The sequence below is a fragment of the Tympanuchus pallidicinctus genome, unplaced genomic scaffold (assembly GCF_026119805.1).
Source record: "Tympanuchus pallidicinctus isolate F22 unplaced genomic scaffold, pur_lepc_1.0 scaffold2, whole genome shotgun sequence".
Taxonomy (NCBI): domain Eukaryota; kingdom Metazoa; phylum Chordata; class Aves; order Galliformes; family Phasianidae; genus Tympanuchus; species Tympanuchus pallidicinctus.
In genome coordinates, this window is record NW_026294721.1 from 50,964,021 (window position 1) to 50,982,806 (window position 18,786).

The 18,786-nt window shown below is 44.4% G+C and overlaps 1 long non-coding RNA gene across 2 annotated transcripts in view; it reads right to left on the reverse strand.

Moving 5' to 3' along the window:
- LOC128079864 (uncharacterized) overlaps positions 1-18,786 on the reverse strand; it is a 187,280-nt gene that overhangs the window by 87,810 nt on the left and 80,684 nt on the right. The window contains exons 1-2 of one of the 2 annotated variants that reach the window (XR_008206350.1): positions 10,246-10,368; positions 1,300-1,372 (exon numbers count right to left, since the gene is read on the reverse strand). This is a non-coding gene — a long non-coding RNA (uncharacterized LOC128079864). Of the gene's footprint in view, positions 1-1,299; positions 1,373-10,245; positions 10,369-18,786 lie in introns of those variants that run through there. The other variant, XR_008206349.1, reaches the window with a different exon arrangement.

The following is an 18,786-nucleotide window of genomic DNA, read 5'->3' on the forward strand; positions in this document are numbered from 1 at the left end:
AGGTTTATGCTTTCACTGTAGTCATGCTGTATGCAATTATAGCCAAACATCATTACATATCTATCACATATTCCCTCTGTTCTACGCAAAGATTTCTCAATTGTGTCTTAGCAATGGGTCTTGTTTACTCTTTTTAAGGTCTAGGCCTTTAGTACACAATTTTTGGTACTGCTTTTCTTTAACAGCTATCTGTGGCTGGATATGCATTTCCTCCACTTTGCATTAGTTTGTATATAAATGTTTGTGATCGTCCTTCCATTCTTCAGAAATCTGCTGTTTATGATTGTGAATGGATTTCCAGAGCTTGTGGACATCAGGGACCACGTGTTAATTACCAGTTTATGTCATGTATCACATTCAGTTCATTCTCAATAGCATGTGTAACTACCTTCATTTAAGTAAAACAGTATCACTGCAGTTACTGTGGCCATTATTTAAGATAAAGCATGGCAGTAGCCTATTGTATTGGTCTATCAGATTATTATAAATGCCTGCTAATTAATCCAAGCTAATAAATGGGGGTAGAAGCAGCAGTGCCATATGGAACAATAGCTGTAGGTGCCGAAACACCGCTTGGCAGCTGAAAGCCACAAGATTACGGTAAAGCATTTCCAGTGAGACACCCCACCTAGGGCAGAGCAAGGTAGGAGAGGCTGCAGCACTAGGAAGGACACCTGCCTGCCCTGGCTCCTTCCAAAGCCAAATCCCTCGGGTGCTGGATGTTACCCTTCACAGAACTCCCCCGCACAGTCAGACAAGCCTCTCAGAAGAAACACTCGCAGCCTCTGCTGCTTTCCTCCCCCTAATGCAAAGGGGAAAAACAGTACTGTGCACACCTCCTTGAAAGATTGTCAGTCCCTGCAGCTAGGAGGTGAGGTAATATGATAAGGAAGGCCAACAGCAGTTCAACTGAGAGCACTAGATCTTCTTAGCCCTCATTATTGTGCGGACCCATCAAACTGGCTGCTGTTCTACTGCCAGCTACAGCCAATATTCAAGCCCAACAAACAGATTACAAATCCCCTCTCAGCCGCAATCTATTCTTTGTGTTATACCACCTCAGTGACAATCACAGAATACACCCTAAAAGAGTCTCACTCTGAGGCAATCAAATTAAAGTCATTCAGCAATGGCTTGTTTGTAGAAACATCAACATTGTACCCGCCTTGTATCAGAAAGAGTGATATTTTTCTACAGGGAAAAAGTTATTTGCCACTGACTTGACTGATTTGGCAATTTCTCTGCTTATCAATATCTCACAATTCTTTCACATTTACAAAATATAGTAATAATACTTACTACCTTACGGGCTGCTGTGAGGAATAATTCTTTAGTTCTTCAGAAATGCTCAGAGATCCTCCAAAGCATCAATCTGGAAATAAAATTAGCATGATCATTAGCACATGTGGGGGATTTATTCTATTCATTGCCATTCTCCAATACACAAACAACTGCAATTGGTGTTAGGTGTTTGCTCCTCTGTGCTTGCACAACAGCATAAAACTCACCACGTTTTAGTACACCTCAGTGGTATCAGGAATCATGTTACTGCTATCGGCGTTTAAATTTTTTTTTCTCTAAAACAATACCTAAGAATTTAATTTAAACATGGAAACCTCCCTAGACAAAGAAAGTTCATGGGTCTGTCAAAAACACAGAGATGCTATAAACCCATAATATGGAAGACAGAACAAGTGAATTTATACATTCACAAAGCAGTAGTACTAAATGCCTGATGAAGGTGACCTGTGCTGTTGCTTGGACACAACTATTTCTTTCCAGTGGCTACTAACAGAATCCACAGCAACAATGACCACTAGGCATGTCATTTAGATGCTTGAGACCAGGAAGTTAGCATAGACCTAAAAATAACAGAAATTACTAGCTCAATCCCACTTCAAACTGGACAGAGCGTCCCCACAGAGCTAAATGTCTCCATGTAAATGTATTCCCAAACTTTGCTCACCCTTGGAAATGAGCACATTTCAATTAAGGAGCATGGAGAGTCAATTTCCATGCCTGCCACAAGACTCAGTATGACCCTGAGAAAATAGAAGATGAGGGATTTTCTGGCACCCGAACTGCAGGTAGGGAGCCTGCATCCTCCTATCTGCAGCTTTAAACAAATTCCTTTCAATCCCTCTCTGTCCCTACAAAACGGAGATAGCATTTTGTCTCTCTCCCCATCTGCTGCCTGGTTAGTCTGGGAATTCTTGGGGACTACATCCATCTCTCCTAGGGTGTATAAACGGGGTGCTTAATGCAGATCTGAGCTGCTCTAGGCTCTAACAGAAAGCAAAACAAACACAGCAATGACACCTCAACTGTGGCAATTGTGAATCTACATGCTGCTCACACAGACAGAGAAAAGCAGTCCACTTTCATCCCCCAAGTACACAATTTGGAGTGCAGGTCTTTGTTGAGCAGGCCTCCAAGTTTAAAAGATGCCCTTCTGGGCCTCCATGTTTCTGGTCCCTCAGTAAGTTCAATACATACATTCACCACAAGAAAATCAAGAGTAGAGAGGGGGCTAATTAAGCCCTCCTGCTCCACAGTTTTTGCCAGAAACTTGACTCAAAACAGGTTTGTAGTCCAAGAATCGAGTTCTTTGTTTTTAATGCATGCTTTATGCATTTCTAAGCTGCACCTAGATTAGAATTGGATGAGCCAAAGCAAATACACATGTGCACACGTAGACAGTGCTAGGTGCATTTTTCTGAGAGACAGGCAGAGAGCGAATGAGTTTGCTTTCCCAGTATTTCTGCATCTATAAGCAGGAAGGCTTGAAAACCTCGCAAAGAAAGTCTGTTCCCTTGAGAATTCTTGCCTCGCTCTCTGCAGCTTCAAGAAGCAATCTCTGGCTACCGTGCATGGGAATCCCAGGATTTTGGCACAGTTTTAACATCGCCATCATTAGAAACATTGATTTACTTTAATTACCACCTCGTACCCTGCACTGCCACATGCAGTCAGAATGTCAATTCTTTATCAATGTGTGCTGTTGACATGGAAACAGATCAGCTGAAATGGAAGCAAAAAGAAAAAAAAATGTGTTACTGCTCTAAGTCATACTTAGAAGCGGTAAATCTGTGTGTGCTACAACAGATTTAAATACTCAATAAACTACACAGATGAAATAAACAACTGTTTGGGGTGACAGTCGTTTCAGTTGTTTACATCATAGACTGCATTTAGAAAAGCTCCAGTGTTACTATGGTAACCACTTTTGCTTAAACGTAGTTGTGGACGCACTTTAGGTAGGCTCTAAATTAACTGCAGATGGAGGAACAGCGCTGGGGGGAACAGCCAGAGGAGCAGATACCCCCATCAGCCTTTCTCTCTGCCCCCTGCTCATTGTGCAGAGCAGGCACCCCAGCTCGCCCTGTCTGCACTCTCAGCAAGGACTTGCAGCAGCTGACGGGCTGCACCAGGTCAGTTTTAGAGATAAAATGACGAGGAGCTGCTTCTCATCCCCTCACAGCTCATAACACGGGCCAGAGCTGCTCGCTCGCTCCCTGCGGTCACTGGCTGGGTGGCACTGAGAAGAGGGGCCTGCAGCAGAGGCCTGCTGCACGTCTTTGGTTCTCCTTTTCAGGACCTCTCCCCACAAGAGAGCAGAGCTGCAGGAAGGTGAGTGTGCTGCACACACCTTCTGCCAAAATCTGTGAGTTGGAGCAGACGCTACCTCACTATTAACTTCACAGAGCTAAGAAACCATCCTAAAAGATGCAACACAGACCTTTGACCAGCACTACATTTCCACTAGAAAGATTAAATCGCTGTGCAGCTAAAGCTAGTTTCATAGTCATAGGGAACAAGGCCAGAGGGGCCACTGTGATCTGCTGTTCTTAATAGGGATTAAAGGAGCCTACGGTCTCTGGCACACCTGCTTTCCAACCTGAAAGTGAACAGCAGTGAGATGGAGATCACTGAGCAGAAAATGGAGGGAGAGGCTCCTCTGCCCTCTTGCCATGTGCCAGGGCAAGGGGTGGCAGGAGGAGCAGACACACCAAGGACGACTTCTCTAAAGAGGATCGTGGAGGCGCTGGGAGCCAAAGGCTGTTCAAAGCCCATGAAGCCTGCAGCAGTGGGAGAGACATGCAAGTCCTGAACTGTAGGCAACATGCCCTACGCTTCAACTGTGAGAAAACATCAATGAAAGGCGATTTTTTTTGTTGTTTCTTCCTTTTCCCACTTCTCACATTTCTGCGTGATTACGTTTGATAACGATGCCCACCTCCCAAAAGGTCGTGCATCAATTAGCAAGGGAAGGAAGGACACACATCATTAATTACACACCAGTCTGCGAAATAAGAACATGGAATACAGCATAATGTTCTAAAAATAGCAGGAGGCTGCCTTGTTTAGGTCAAGTTTTATTTTAATTCCCTTAATAAAACATCTGATATTAAACAACGGAGCGGAAGACATGCCGCTGTTTAGCCTCAATGGGTGCTTCAGACAGATCTGCTGTGATTTAATCTGCACGGCAGAGTGCAAAGCTGTAGAATGTAAGTTTATGCGAGCGTGAGACATAACGGTTCTTTAAACTTACGCAGCTCTTACCAATTTAAATGATCCCAAGCTATTCTACAAACCACATACCCATGGGAACGCTTCTACCTGTACTGCTACCTTACATACGGGATTTGGATTTTGGCGAGATCCAGGATGTGATAGATTAAACCAAAATGCTGGTACAGATTCACGCAGTCAGAGGGAAGGAGAAAAACTACACGCTGCCATGGGTATTCACAGACAGAGTCACAGTGAGCAAATTCTGCTCAAGTAGGGCTGAGGGAACAGAAAGGGATGAGAAAAGGACATGCGGTGCGTGACTGTAGGTACAACCAGTCCACATCAGAAGTGGCCAGCGAGTGTTACAGCACAGTGTTCTGAGGCCAATAAAGCACGCACACTGGCAGTGTACATGCCTCTGGAATGAGAGACAGCCTCTGTCTGAAACTGCTTGTAGGCTAAGCAGAATAGACTGACGAAGCAGGCAGAAAAGCATCTTGCTTATAACCAATTTTCAATTAGGGAATAGTAATGTAAAGATCACACAGGAATGTTGCAGAAAAGAAGAAAACAACACCAGCTGCCCTAAGCATAAATCAAATGCCTTACACACACACGCAAAACCAAACCACCTTGTTCCTCCTCTGGAGTGGATTGTGGTTGCTGGGAAAATGTATTGCAGAGGGACAAAGGAAAAAATATAGTGGAATTATTAGTGCACGCTCTTACTCTTTTGAAGCATGCCCTATGGGCAACTCAGTTTCCAGTCAGAATGTACCAGATAATCGTTTTCAAAGCCTCATCTGAAAACACAAGTGATGATCTTACCCTACACCAATGGCAATAAAGGCAGCAATCTTCCACCTATGCTAAACCAAAGGTACTGTTTTCTTATGCCCCTAATACATCTGAGGAACAGATGCTCCTAAAAGCCACAGTCTTTTGATCCTATAAATTGAATGCTTTTCAGAATGTCACCCAGAATTCTCCCATCAATCCTAAGAAAACATAATCTAAAACACAAGACGATTTTGATTTTCCTCGTGACTTGGCAGATCAAGAGATAATTAGGTATGGAAAAAGGAGTGCTTTTGAGGATGAATGTACCTGCTGTAATCCTACCGCCAAGTGAATTAAGGTTTGCCTCCTGCAGTAAGGAGCATTCTAACTCAGCATCTGGAGGAAAGCTAAGACCTGCCTGATTTCAGAAGTCATCGGTGATCCTTCCTGTGAAACCAATGAACAGAAGGAAAGGGAAGAGAGGGATGTCTCCATCTGTGGTTATAAGCAATAGTAATAAAAGAATCCAGCAACACCACACCAAAAAAAACCCAAAACCGAAGGCGGGTGATTGCCTGTTCTTTTCTCCCCATTAAACCTAAATGATCCCTCTTATGGACCGGTCACATGAAGCAGCTTATTTTGTCAAGTGCTCTTCAGCCTAACCATGGCTCCCACCTCTGGAAGTGGAAGAATCCCATATGTCAAGTAAGCGAACACAGGTTATCCTTCTGCAAGGATAGCTCAACGCTGATTGAAAGTCTCATTTGTCAAGGGAAAGAACTGTTGTTTTTCTTTTCAAATTAACCTAGATGAAGAAAAAGATATTTGTCCAGACCTAAGAGCTTTTTCATTCCTCAAGCAGCTGCTAGTTTGAGAGAATTTTAAATGGTTGGCCTTTATGAAATGAATTGGTAATCACAGCCCTGTGCCTCACACTCCAGACTGAACGATTCAGGGGACTGGTAATAGGATAAAGCCTTTCACCTCGCCAGCTGTGGTTCAAATTCAGAATAATTCTTAACTTACTAAACACTGTCACTACATGATGGGCATTTGATTGTTATCGTACAATGAATCACGTGTTTTTCCATCGTGGAAAAGTACTCATAGTGCAGATAATACACTAATGATTGTTAGTAATTAGCAGCACTCTCAGTAGTGACAGTAGGGGACCTGCAGAAGATTACCCATATGTTCAGCCCTTGGAGGTTGTCATTTCAAGGCAGGGGTTAAGCCCTTCAGACAGTCACTGTGGCGATTCTTGTAGCTCTTTCCCACCTTGGATGTGTTTTGCAGACGAACTGGGTTCAGCCTCCAGAGCTGTCAATCTACCACTTTTATTACGGCTAAATTACTTTTGTTTCAAGTGCTGGAGGCGACTTTGAATGCTGGGTCTAATTAGAGTGTAATTGTCGGAAGATCTGAGCAACTGTGGCAGGTTTGGGTGGAGAATTTGGTGGCTTAGAGTATTTGTGCAAACAAATTTCACAAGCACAAAACCTGCAGCTGCTTCTCACAGTGGGCATTTGCTTATGCAGTGCATACAACTAACTGTCCGAGGCAGAGAAACAAAACTTTGAATTTCCACATACATGAAAAAGCCATCTGCCCAAATAGGCTGTTTCCTGGGTCAGGCACTTTTCATGATACCAGGATGGTTTGGTGCAAACAGCAGAAAAGGAGTTTAACCAGGAACAATTATATCTGTACTAATGGAACGAGGTACATTGAACTATGTGAGAACCAATAGCAACAGAGAAGTATACATGTATATAAATAACCCTGTTCTCAAATAATAATTAAAAAAAAAAACACACAAAATAAATCTCATATATATATATATATACATATGTAAGTATATATATAAGAATACATCCTGCCATTTAACACTAGAAGCCTTATCTTTCCCTAGAGGAAAAATATTCATGAACAGTCTAGGAACTCCACACCCTGTTGCTGAATAGCATTTTTCCTCTACTTCCTTTGGGAACGTGCAGACCCTCACCACTTCAACCCCTCTAATACAGCACAACCCAGAGATTTGCAGGGAAATCCTGAAGATCTGAGAGTGAACATTTAAAGGCCAGGGAGCTTCTGCTAGGAGACCCTGTGCTTCCAAGCTATCTCCTGAGGTCTACCTATCATAATGACAGCGTTACCTCTTTGTGCAGCTCCAGGGAGAGCTGTGCAAATATTGGATTATCTGGTTCAACGGCCAAACAAAAAACAATCATGGGTAGAAAAAAATTCAGTTGAATCTACTTGGAATAAAAGCTGAGGGGGTGGGGAATATGGCTAAGGAAAAAAAAACAAGGAGGAAGAAAGGAGAAAGATGTTTGATTTTAATGTATTAAATCCTCTCCTCTACATTTTTGACATGAAAGGGAAAAAAAAGGCCACACAAATTTAAATCATCGTTTAAAACCTTCCTTTTGCTCCATGTGATTTTTATTTGTTTTAGACTGCGCTAAATTTAATGTCACGCAAAACAGATCCGGTCTCCCTGAAAAATTTGTTTCCTTCAGCAAATCTACTGCTCAGTGCCACGTTGCCTTCATCCAGCTCTAGAAAGAATTGTACAGTCCGAAGTACAGAGCTCCAGTAACCAGAATTTTGCCTATAAGGAAAGAGACAAGTTTTCAAGCCAGAAAACTCATCTGCTTAGTCGTTATGCATCAAAAAATGTGACAATGTGCCAATTTTTTTCCCCCACAAAAGGGAAAGAGGACCAAATACTATCTTCTGAAGGACAGACTACTACCCTCACTTACTCTCTGTACTGTACTTGCTGTGTTTTGTTCTCCTATAAACAAAACCGCAGCCACAGTTCCTTACTCAGCTGATTTTTATTTTGCTCCCACAGCCGTGCCTGCGGGAGATGAAAGGCAGACAGATTTACACCAAGGGCAGTAGAGTCCATGAGATGCCATCAGCACATTCCCACAAGTCTATGTAATGTGTTCCTTAGCTTGGCTGGCAGTGGGTGCACCTGGAAACCCAAGTGGTTACTGGTTTCATATAGCTCTATCAGGACCGGCTGGGTTGGTAGTTGGCTCCTTTGCTTGCACAGAAGCAGATAAATTGGATTCAGGAGCTTCTGCTGCAGTACTGGCTTTGGTGAATACGAACAGATACTCTCTACTACATAAATGTATATAGCAAAAATCAGGTTGAAATTTGCTCAAAATGACAAAAAAAGAAAAATACAAAGGTCTACAGAACTGCCGCTGGGAAATACGAACATTACTATTTTCCAGAGAAAATAGATACTTATGTATATATACCAGAATTGGAGCCAAATTTGCTCAGGATGATAAACGTAAGAATTTCTAAGTCTTCATGAAAACCCAAATCATAAATTCATAAGCCAAAGCAATAGTAGACAGGCAAAAGTCTGTTTAAACTTGTTTCTTCCGCACCTTTTCTACATGCAGAATAAGGCACTGGCCAATATTTATGCTATATTCTACAAACTATTGTCCACAAAAGAGTTTGCTTCCACGGATCACAAGCCTGCTGAACACCCCAGAAGCACAACTAGAAGAGATAGAAAGCCCACTCAGAGTTTACCAGCAGCTTTGTCTGGGTAATGTTTGCATGGGAGAATGGCTAAAAGTAAAGCTGTGAAGAGGAACTTGACAGCCAACATGAAGAAGTTGGAAGACACATTGACAAAGCAGAACCAGGACTTCAAACAGTCGTAGAATAATATATATATATTCAAAAAGAACTCCAGAAAGTAAAGGCAGAGGCTTGCAGGGGGAAGCAGAAACTTGATGGATTTTGAAAAGAGAATATCTAAAAAGGAATCAAAATGTGCAGGGGCTGGGAGTGCAAGTGAAGATCCAAAAGTAAACACACAAAAAAGGAAAATATAATTCTTGCTGGGGAATGGTGGATATTCTTTGACAGTGTAACAGCAACAAAAGATAAATTGATACATCCTTGCCTTCCATTCTAGGTGACTGTAAAACACCAGAGAAGAAAGCACACGGAAGTTACATGTGGAAAAAAGTCGATGTGAAGAAACAGGAAAAAAAGCTACTTAAATAATGAAAACGCAGAATCCTGTAAAGCAAATCTCTCTAATGCATAAGATAAATGGTCTTCTCCAGGTGGCCACAGGATGAAAAAAAGCAGAAGTATTTGAGAACGGCCCCATTCTAGAGCCCAGGTTTACCTGGAGTCTAAGCCGACACTGGCAAAAGGGAGTGCTTCTCCTCATACTTGCTCTGGGCTCATGTAAAGGTCAGAGAACTATTGTTCCAGTCCAGTACACAGCCATCTTCTGGGATCAGGGAGCATGTATAAGTAAAAGGGCAGGAGAAACCTATTCTTTGTCATCCTGCAAATACACAGCCATGCTGTGGGCAGTAGAGCTGCCCAGTCCCATCAAAAAAAAGCTCTAATATCAGTTGTAAAGGACTGAAAGAGTCCTTTACGTGTTGCACTCCTACACTAGACGTCATTCAGGGGTGCGATGTACAGCACCCGTGATTACAGGATGGGGATATAAATCTGCCCCAAGAGTACAAAGCTGCAGAGGAATACATCTACTAAGCTTGATTTAATAGCTCACGGCAGACACAAAGAGACACGTAATGGCAGATCTCTGTAAAGCTAATCCATGTTTGTAGCACATCTGAGAGGGTATGTAACAGTTTTTAAATTCTGCATGTAGGGATCAGATTGCATGAACTCTGCCTCTAAGACATCATTACAACCTGCACATTCACACCTCACACGAGTTTCAGGAGACCTTGTTGCCTTCTCAGCCACGCTCAGCCAGAGTAGCACTTGCAAGACAGAGAACATCTGCTTCTCAGATATTCTGCTTACTCCGGCTGACAAACATGCTACATTGGCCCAGGTGTCCCACACAGCCCAGGAGCAACACCGTGATGTCTCCTTCCCTCCGAACGCGCACAGAGCAGGAAACTCTACCTTACAGACAGGCCCTGGCAGGGTGTGATGGGTGGGGAGGGCTTGGCAGCTTCTCCTACTGACACACGGCCCTGCTGCATGCAGCACTCCTCATCTGCGTCAAAGGAAGGGCACACACGCAACCTGAAAAGTCACAGAATACAGAACATCCCGAGTTGGAAAGGATCCATTAAGGATCATCAAGTCGTAGAATCGTTAAGGTTGGAAAGACCAGTAAGATCATGCACTCCAACCAATGCCAGCTGAAGGCCTCACCCCATTGCTTGGAGCTTCCCCCTAGAAGAGTGGGACTGCTTTGGGCTCCTGCCCCATAGCCGGCTTACAGGCCCCCGTCAGGGACCTGGGCCCTGCTTGGTGTGTGTCACCACCAGGACACCACTGTTCCCATCCGAGTACCAGCAGTGTCCATGGTGAGGCGCTCCCCTGCACCTCAGGAGGGCACAGGCCTCCCTGCAGGGCCGCCTTTTGTCCCCGGGGCTGCCACGTCCCTCACCTTTCATATTTAAGAGAACGGTGCCAGTGTTTGTACACAACACCTAGGATTGAAATAAAAAAAAAGAAAGAAAGAAAAAAAAAAGGGCTTAGGGGAGGACATTCAAGCTTAATTATTAACCCGCGGGAGCCTTTTCCCCGCACCTTTCTGCTTCGTCACGCCTTTACCGCGCCGGGGGACAACATGGCCGCCCGGGGGGGAAGGAGGGGGGGTGGAGCGGGCGGGGAGCCAGCACGGCACTGCGCAGCGCGGCCCGCCTCGCCGCGGGGGGCGGCCACCCGGCGGCAACACCTGCCCCGGCGGCTGCCGCTCCCCCGCGGAGCCGCCGTCAGCGCCCGCCCAGGCGCTGCGAGCCGGCGGGGGCTGCGGGAGGATGATGGAGGAGCCGCGCGTCGCCTCCAATTAGGATCAGCGCTCCCGCCGCCCCCGCGCCGCCGCAACGGCGGGGCCGCAGCGCCCCCTGCCGCCGCCCGGCGCCCTCCCGCCCGCGGCGCTCCCGGCCCCCACCGCCCCGCCCGGGAGTCCCGAGGCGCGCAGGGCGCCGCAGCGCCGAGCGCAGCGGGAATGATCGGCGGGAAAGGATCCCGCTTCTCTAGGGCTCTGTTATACCGTTGGGTCAGAGTGCCAGGCTTCATGCGGCCTCTGCTCTGAAATGGTGTCAAAGCAAAGGGTGCGCTTTGCTGTCCTTACGGAAAACACCACATCTCAACCTCACACCTTTTACTACTTTTTGGCAGCTGTTTCAGAGCTCACGACGAGTTCTTTAGCCTGTCAGCAGGCTGGAAAGTAGGTTCTGACTGCAGAATTACTGTTTGTGGATGAAACACAGAACTTCCTTGTGCACCTGCTTATAATGTAAACATCTCAAGTTGCAATCTGAGTTACAGCAGGGCTCAGGTCTGGATCCAACGTGCCCTACAATGGCAGTCCATGTAGACCCCACACAGGCACGCAGTGGCTTCCACTGTTCATACACAGTTGTGATGCTTCGCCACGAATGAAGGCATGCCATTTCCCTTAGGTGAGCCTGCTCCCAGGGCACAGCAGCCAGCCAAAGCCAGAGCCAGAGCCTTGTTTCAGAGATTCAAAGTCATTTAAGTTGGAAGGGACCCCTAAAGGCCACCTGGTCCCATTCCCTGCAGTGAACAGGAGCATCTGCAGGTCTATCAGGTGCTCAGAGCCCCTCCAGCCTGACCTTGGCTGTATCCAGGGATAGGGCATCCACTGCCTCTCTGGGCAACCTGTGACAGTGCTTCATCACCCTTAGTGTAAAACACTTCTCCCTCGTATCCAATCTAAATCTCCCCTCTTTTAGTGTGAAACCATTTCCCCTTGTCTTGTCACAGCAGACCCTACTAAAAAGTCTCTCCCTTTCTTTCTTGCAGCCCCTCCTTTAGATACTGAAAGGCCACTCTCAAGTCATCCCAGAGACTTCTCTTCTCCAGGTTGCACAGCCCCAGCGCTCTCTGTCCTCGTAGGGAGGTGTTCTATCCCTCAGATCATGTTTGTGGCACTCCTCTGGATGTTGCCATGCTTCTGCTGATGCAGCCCAGGGTATGGTTGGCCTTCTGGGCTGTGAAGGCACACTGCTGGCTCATATCCAGCTGCCATCCACCAATGCCCCCAGGTCCTTGTGGCAGATCTTTCTCCATCGCTGAATCCGTCAGCCTGTACTGATAGCAGAGGTTGCCACAACCCAAGTGTCCGACCTTGCACATGGCTTTGTTGAACCTCATGCCTAGTCACCCCTTGCCAAGTTCATCCTCTGCTAATGGGCTTGTATGTCAACAGATAAACGTCACCATTTGCAAGGCACACTAAGCCCTTGGGAAAGAAGATTCATTCTGCAGAGAGGAAAAATTTGGCAATGCAGCTGCACAAGTCATAGAGCAATGCGTATAGTGACTCATTATTTATCAACAAAGAAAGAACCATGAGCAGGATGTAATGGTCTGGGGATGGGCTGATGTCACAACAAGGAGTGGGAAAACGGCAAAGACAATTAGAGTATTATGACTATCTTTAACCACATGATACAATCAGACCCTTCATTACTATTATTAGTCACTATGGTTCTGTAACTCTACAAACCCACTCCATCCGTGTGCGAGGTTGTGAAAAATTTATGTTAGCAGATCATTAATTTTTCTTACAAATTCCTTCTCATTTAGTTTTTCTAAGAGATGTCTAAACTGGGCAAAGTAGTTTTGAAAGAAAAGCTCTGAAGTTATTCCTGCGGGAGCAAAAACGCAGTATTGCCAACACAATCTATTCAAAAGAATGAATCAGCCTCCTAGAGAAAGGAGGAGTAGTTCAAAACAAGACTAAATGGAAAAAGAAAAATCATTTGCTTTATAGTTGCTTCTGCTGCTTTGACATAGTTAGGGTTTACATTTTCAACCTTTTCTTTGCAGCTGGAAACTTGATCTTTTAATGGAAAGTGAGAATGGCTGGAATCCCAGAGTCTGGGCTGCCAGGAAAGCTCTTGCCCCCATCCACCCAAGATTTGGCATTGGTGGAGGTGCAGGCAGATCCAGAACTGACAGGGACAGCCCATACCTGAGAAATGTTCAAGTAGCTATCATTGCAGATTTGTCATCTCTGTAGGTTGTTTCCAAACAGGTATGTGGCTGATATATACACAGAAACTGGAAAACCATAACTCCTGTGAAAAAGCAACCCCTAAAAGACTATCAGTTCATAGTGCTATAATTGCGATGGAAACGAAGCACAAAATCTCAGCCTCCTTATCCAGCGAGCTGGAAATCAGCAACACCTTATGCTTTGCAGCATTGGCACAGCTTGTCAATACTGCACACTTCTCCCTGGTAGATTGCCCAAATGACATCTCCCATATGAAGATAAATCACAGGTGCAATCCTGTGGGAGCTCTCAGAATTCACAGTGGGAGAGAGCCCAATGTCCTTTCCTGTTCTTCATTCCTGATGGGACTGGCATGTTTTCCCATCCTCTCCTTTTGGTTATCACTGCCTGACATAATATCTGTGAAGATTAAGCCATTTTTATTAACTTCTGGGGCCACGTATGACATCTCCTCTAAGCTTTCATCTCAGCAATCCATCAGCACACCCCTTCATCACATTCTCTTTACCCTCAGTTTCATAAGCAACCATCAGTGGAATCTGTTCACCATGCCTTTTCCACAGGTCAGCCATATGGCCCCTGTTACATTTGTTATGTCTGCCCTGGGCAGAAGTTGTTTCGCTGTGAGGCTTTGAGCCTGCATCATTTCAGCCTGGGAAATGCGCTGTGCCAGGTATGCCTAGAAAGCTGAGGACAGTCTTGGTGCAACAAAGCATAGGGGCTGGTGCTGCTTTCAACACATTCTGCCCTAAATAAGTCTTCAGTTCCTCCAGCGTGACTCTTGCCATCAGCAATGTGTAGCAATGAGTTATCTCACCCCTGTAAATTCAACACATGGCAGCATATCCCCAACCCATCTTACCACCTGCTGCAATGGACACGAGCTGGGGGGCAGAAGCACAGCTTCTTGCCTCCTTCTGAATATAATGGTCTCTTGGTGCTACTCAGGTAATTACAGCTGCATGTTTATTTGCAAGCTTCTTTATTGTCCCTAGTATTCCCCACGGCCAAGAACCAAGGAAAACATCAATTTTCTGGAAGCATTCTGGCTTAAGCTGGCCGCTGGTGATGTAATGTGGGCATCCCCAAAGTGCGTAGCGTGTACCCATAACCAAAATAGGGTCACATCTTGTTTCCAGAGAAATTTCTGTAGCAGTATTAGGAAAGAGACTGTAGGTAAGAAAATGTGCATTAAAATGCTCCCCTCCGTGAATACAGGGAAGTATTTTTGAGGTATTACTATCAAAAGTATTTTGTTAAAATGCTTCTCTAAGAATACTCAACGTCTGCTGCCAGCAGAGAAATACATATTCTCAGTGTCGATGTTTCTTGCAATAGCTTTTAATCTGTGATGAGCATGATATTTTCACCCCACAGGTTGTTGTACCACTTATCCACATGGAATAGATAAAAGGGCTTTGTGTGGTGAGGAGAGGCAGAGCTATGTTATTTGAGAAGAACGCTGGCCACTTTTGAACATGCTCTGTAAGACGACAGTGTGTTCGTTTTCCACTCATCCTTAAATGGTGTTTGAAATTACAGTAAGTATACTAAAGTTAATACTAGAGATAAAAATATATCAAAGGACTCACATTAATTGATTGTCAAAATATCTAATTTCACTCCTCTATACCTGTCTTGTTCAACATCTTTATCAATGACCAGTATGAAGGGATAGAATACACCTCAGCAAGTCTGATGATACAAAGCTGGGAGGAGTAGCTGACACAGCAGAAGGCTGTGCTGCCATTCTGTGGGACCCAGCCAGCCTGGAGAATTGGGCAGAGGAATCTGATGAGATTCAACAAGGGCAAGAGCAGAGTCCTACAACTGGGGAGGTATTACCACATGCATCAGTACAGCTTAGGGGCTGACTTGCTTGAAAGAAGCTCTGGAGAGAAGGACCTGGGTGTCCTGGTGGACAACAGGTTGGCCGTGGGTCAGCAGTGTGCCTTTGTAGCCATGAAGGCCTGTGGTATCCTGGGGTACATTAAAAAGAACGTGGCCAGGATGTTGAGGAAGCTGATCCTCTCCCTCTACTCTGTCCTGCTGAGGCCAGATCTGGGGTACTGTGTCCAGTTCTGGGCTCCCCAGTTCAAGAGAGAATGAGAACTGCTGGAGTGAGTCCAGCAGAGGGCCACAAAGATGCTTGAGAGCCTGGGGCATTTTGCTTACAAGGAAAGGCTGTGACCTGGGGCTGTCCCCCTGATGGGGGATCTAATAAATGCTTATAAATATCTAAAAGGGCAGGAGTCAACCAGATGGTGCCAGGCTCTTTCTGGTTGTGCCCAGTGACTCACCAAAGGGCAACAGGCACAAATTGGAACATAGGATGTTTCATATGAACATGAGGAAAAAAATTGAGGATGCAGAACACTAGAACAGGTTGCCCAAAGAGGTTGTGGACCCTTCTTCTCTGGAGATACTTAAAATCCACCTGAATGCTTTCCTATGCAACCTACCCTAGGGAAACTGCTTTATCAGGGTTGGATGCGATGATCTCCAGAGGTCTCTTCCAACCCCTATGATTCTGTGATTTTATTTTTTTTTCTTTTACAGCAGTCAGACACCCAGCTGATCAAAGCTGATACGGTTGGAGCAAACTTTTTTACCATAGCTGCATAGCAGAAGCAATCTATGCTGTCCTGTGGCCTTACTACATTTTCAATCATCTCTGTTTTCCCTTTTAGTAAGTGGAATGCTTCTGACACTACTAAATGCTCCAGCTAACCTGATGAAGTGAAGTCTGCTTCCTTCTGGTCAACGCAGATGTCTGCAATCTCTTTAGGATCCCCTCCTGTTTATAAGTGTCCCTCCAAACTCAACCTGTCCATTCACACATTCTCCAAAACCAGGTAACAATTCTTCCTATCTAATGGCATATGAATTGGACACTCAGAGCTTGCTGTCTTGTCTGCAAATGGCCCTTGGGTGTGCTCACTGTCAGAACAGCAAGGAAAACATCACTAATAGTTAGACTTATCAAAGGCACAACGGTGCTCCCTCCTCGTATTTGATTCCTGAGATGAAAATTGGATATAAAAAAAAGTGGTAGGCATAATGTTTTTAGACGCACTATTACCTCTTTATACTCTTTCCCATGAAGTTCTTGTGGAAAATGTAGGTCTTTAGGCACTCAAAGTGCTTTGCAGCCAACAGGAGGAAAACAGCCTTTGCTGAGCTGCATTTTCTATAGCATTTGCATAAAAATACAGTTCAGTTCTCTGTATACTCTGCAAAAATCTGACTCTTTTTTCCCCATTCAGTTGGAAACAGTCCATGTTGCCATATGTAGCCATTTCATCTTTCCTATTTCCTTTCTTTTATAAAACACAATCCTTGATGCCAGCTTTCTTTATGGTTTTGCCATTCACAGGAAAGTAAAAAATAGCAATACTATTCCTGAAGAAATAACAACACAAAATAACTTTGCTAAGGATCCAGAACAGTGGCTTACAAAGCAAAAATTCATCCAAACCAACCCTTCACACTTCCCCATTGCAAAAAATAAAGTTCAAACTGTGTGTTTTCATAGACACTGCTGGTCTAGAAGTGAGCTCTTAAAATTTAAGCAATAGCAGATTTTCCCAGTGCCTCACAAATTGGACATTTATGATAAATGGTTGATAGGCAGTCGTTTAACGAACCTTTGTCCTATTTCTGCATTTGATGGGATACATGGTACTGAAAACATGCACAACAATAACAGGCTTCTGGAGACAAAGCAGAATATCTGCAAACATTTGCTATCATGTAGCATAAAGCCATTCCCCTCACTGCTCACGCTGACTTCATCCACACAGATGTGGACCATCAGCTCTATCAAACTCACAGGAATAATAAACTCAGCCCTTTTAGTTCATGGTTACTCAGTCATATATTCTTTATAATTCTACAAAGAAATTTCTATTTAAGGCAGAGTTGTTTTGTGTTTTTTTGTTGTTGTTTTTGTGTGTGTGTGTGTGTGTGTGTTTTGTTTTGTTTTGTTTTGTTTTGTTTTTCCAGGAGAATGCTATGGTACCATCACAGGATTTCAAGGTGCTTAGATGCAAATCGAATAAAATCAAAAGCCATGTTACCTGGCTTGGCACATCCAATTGTGCCCACTGCTATACAGGCAGCACCAGGTCCATTCCCCATCAGTCCTTATGCCTTGTTTGTGCCAACAATTAGTCATCTAAGCTTTAAAAGCATCCAACCTTTTGCTTCCTCACTTTGACCACACTGCGACATCAGAGAGCACAGCTCAGATGAAGACTCGTGTGTGACTCATTTCCTTAAAACACTTTTTCTCCATTTCATGTGTAGAGACTTGTTGAGGAACAGAAGAAAAAAAAAAAAAGGGCTAAGGCAGAGAATGGAACTTTGGAAGGGAAGCTGTATGTCAGAAGTATTAAACAAATCCTGGCTCACTAATACCGTCATCCCATCCTTTTCTGCCTCAACACTTGTCAGTCATTTCCCTGTTCTCTTGCTGACTTCAGGACCCAGCAGGCTCTCCTGCAGCTGACTACTGGGAACAATCCCACCCCAGATGAACAGCACTATTGATCTTAGCAAAGGTGACCCCATCAAATGATTGGCTTAGGCCAAGGACCTGGCACATGATGCTTTGAGGGCAGAGCTGCCACGGACCTGTCCTGCATCCAAAGAGACCTAGCATTTAAGTCAGCTATGCAATATTCAAAGCTACAAGCCATGACCAACTGTTTCTGCTGCTTTCCTTTTCTTTCCATTGGACTAGGCTATTTTTAATGTCTGAGAGAGGATTCAAGTCAATTGAGGAAAGAGGAGAAAGAAAAAACAACCATTTCCGTGTACATTTGTACAACAAACAATTTTTCTTTTTTTTTTCCCTCCTGGTTTATTTTTACATGTGATGTGTATCCTGCATGGGACTTTTCTTCCAAGTTTTTTTGGTTTTTCTCCTTCAAAAGAAGCCAATGAAAAAATCCTCATCGTTGTGGCTGATAGCTGCCAAGCTGAAGACAAGATAAAAACCAGAAGGGGTGATACAGCTCTGAATACACACACAGGAGTGCTGCTCCCCAGAGCTGGGCTAGTGTGCAGAGGAGGGTGCTGGCCAGCAGCCCTCTGCCATTCAGCCATAGCTCTACCTTTGACTGTGTACTGCTATCTTCCTCTACAGAACAAAACATTTTAATAATATCGTAATTAATTTTTAACATTACATTTATTAACATTTTATTTAGCCGGTTTTATTTAGCTGGCAAAAAAAAGGCCAAGTGTCATCACTCTAAAGTAGAAGCCATACATTCATTTTTCAAGCACAGGAGACCAAGACCCAAAGTAACACTGGACACAAGCTCCTTAAACACATTCTTAGATGACATTTTAAGCATCATTTAAAGCACAGGAAGAGAATAATAATTTTAAAAAAGGAACTGTTTAAAGTCAGCTACACAAAGGTAAGATCTGTTCGG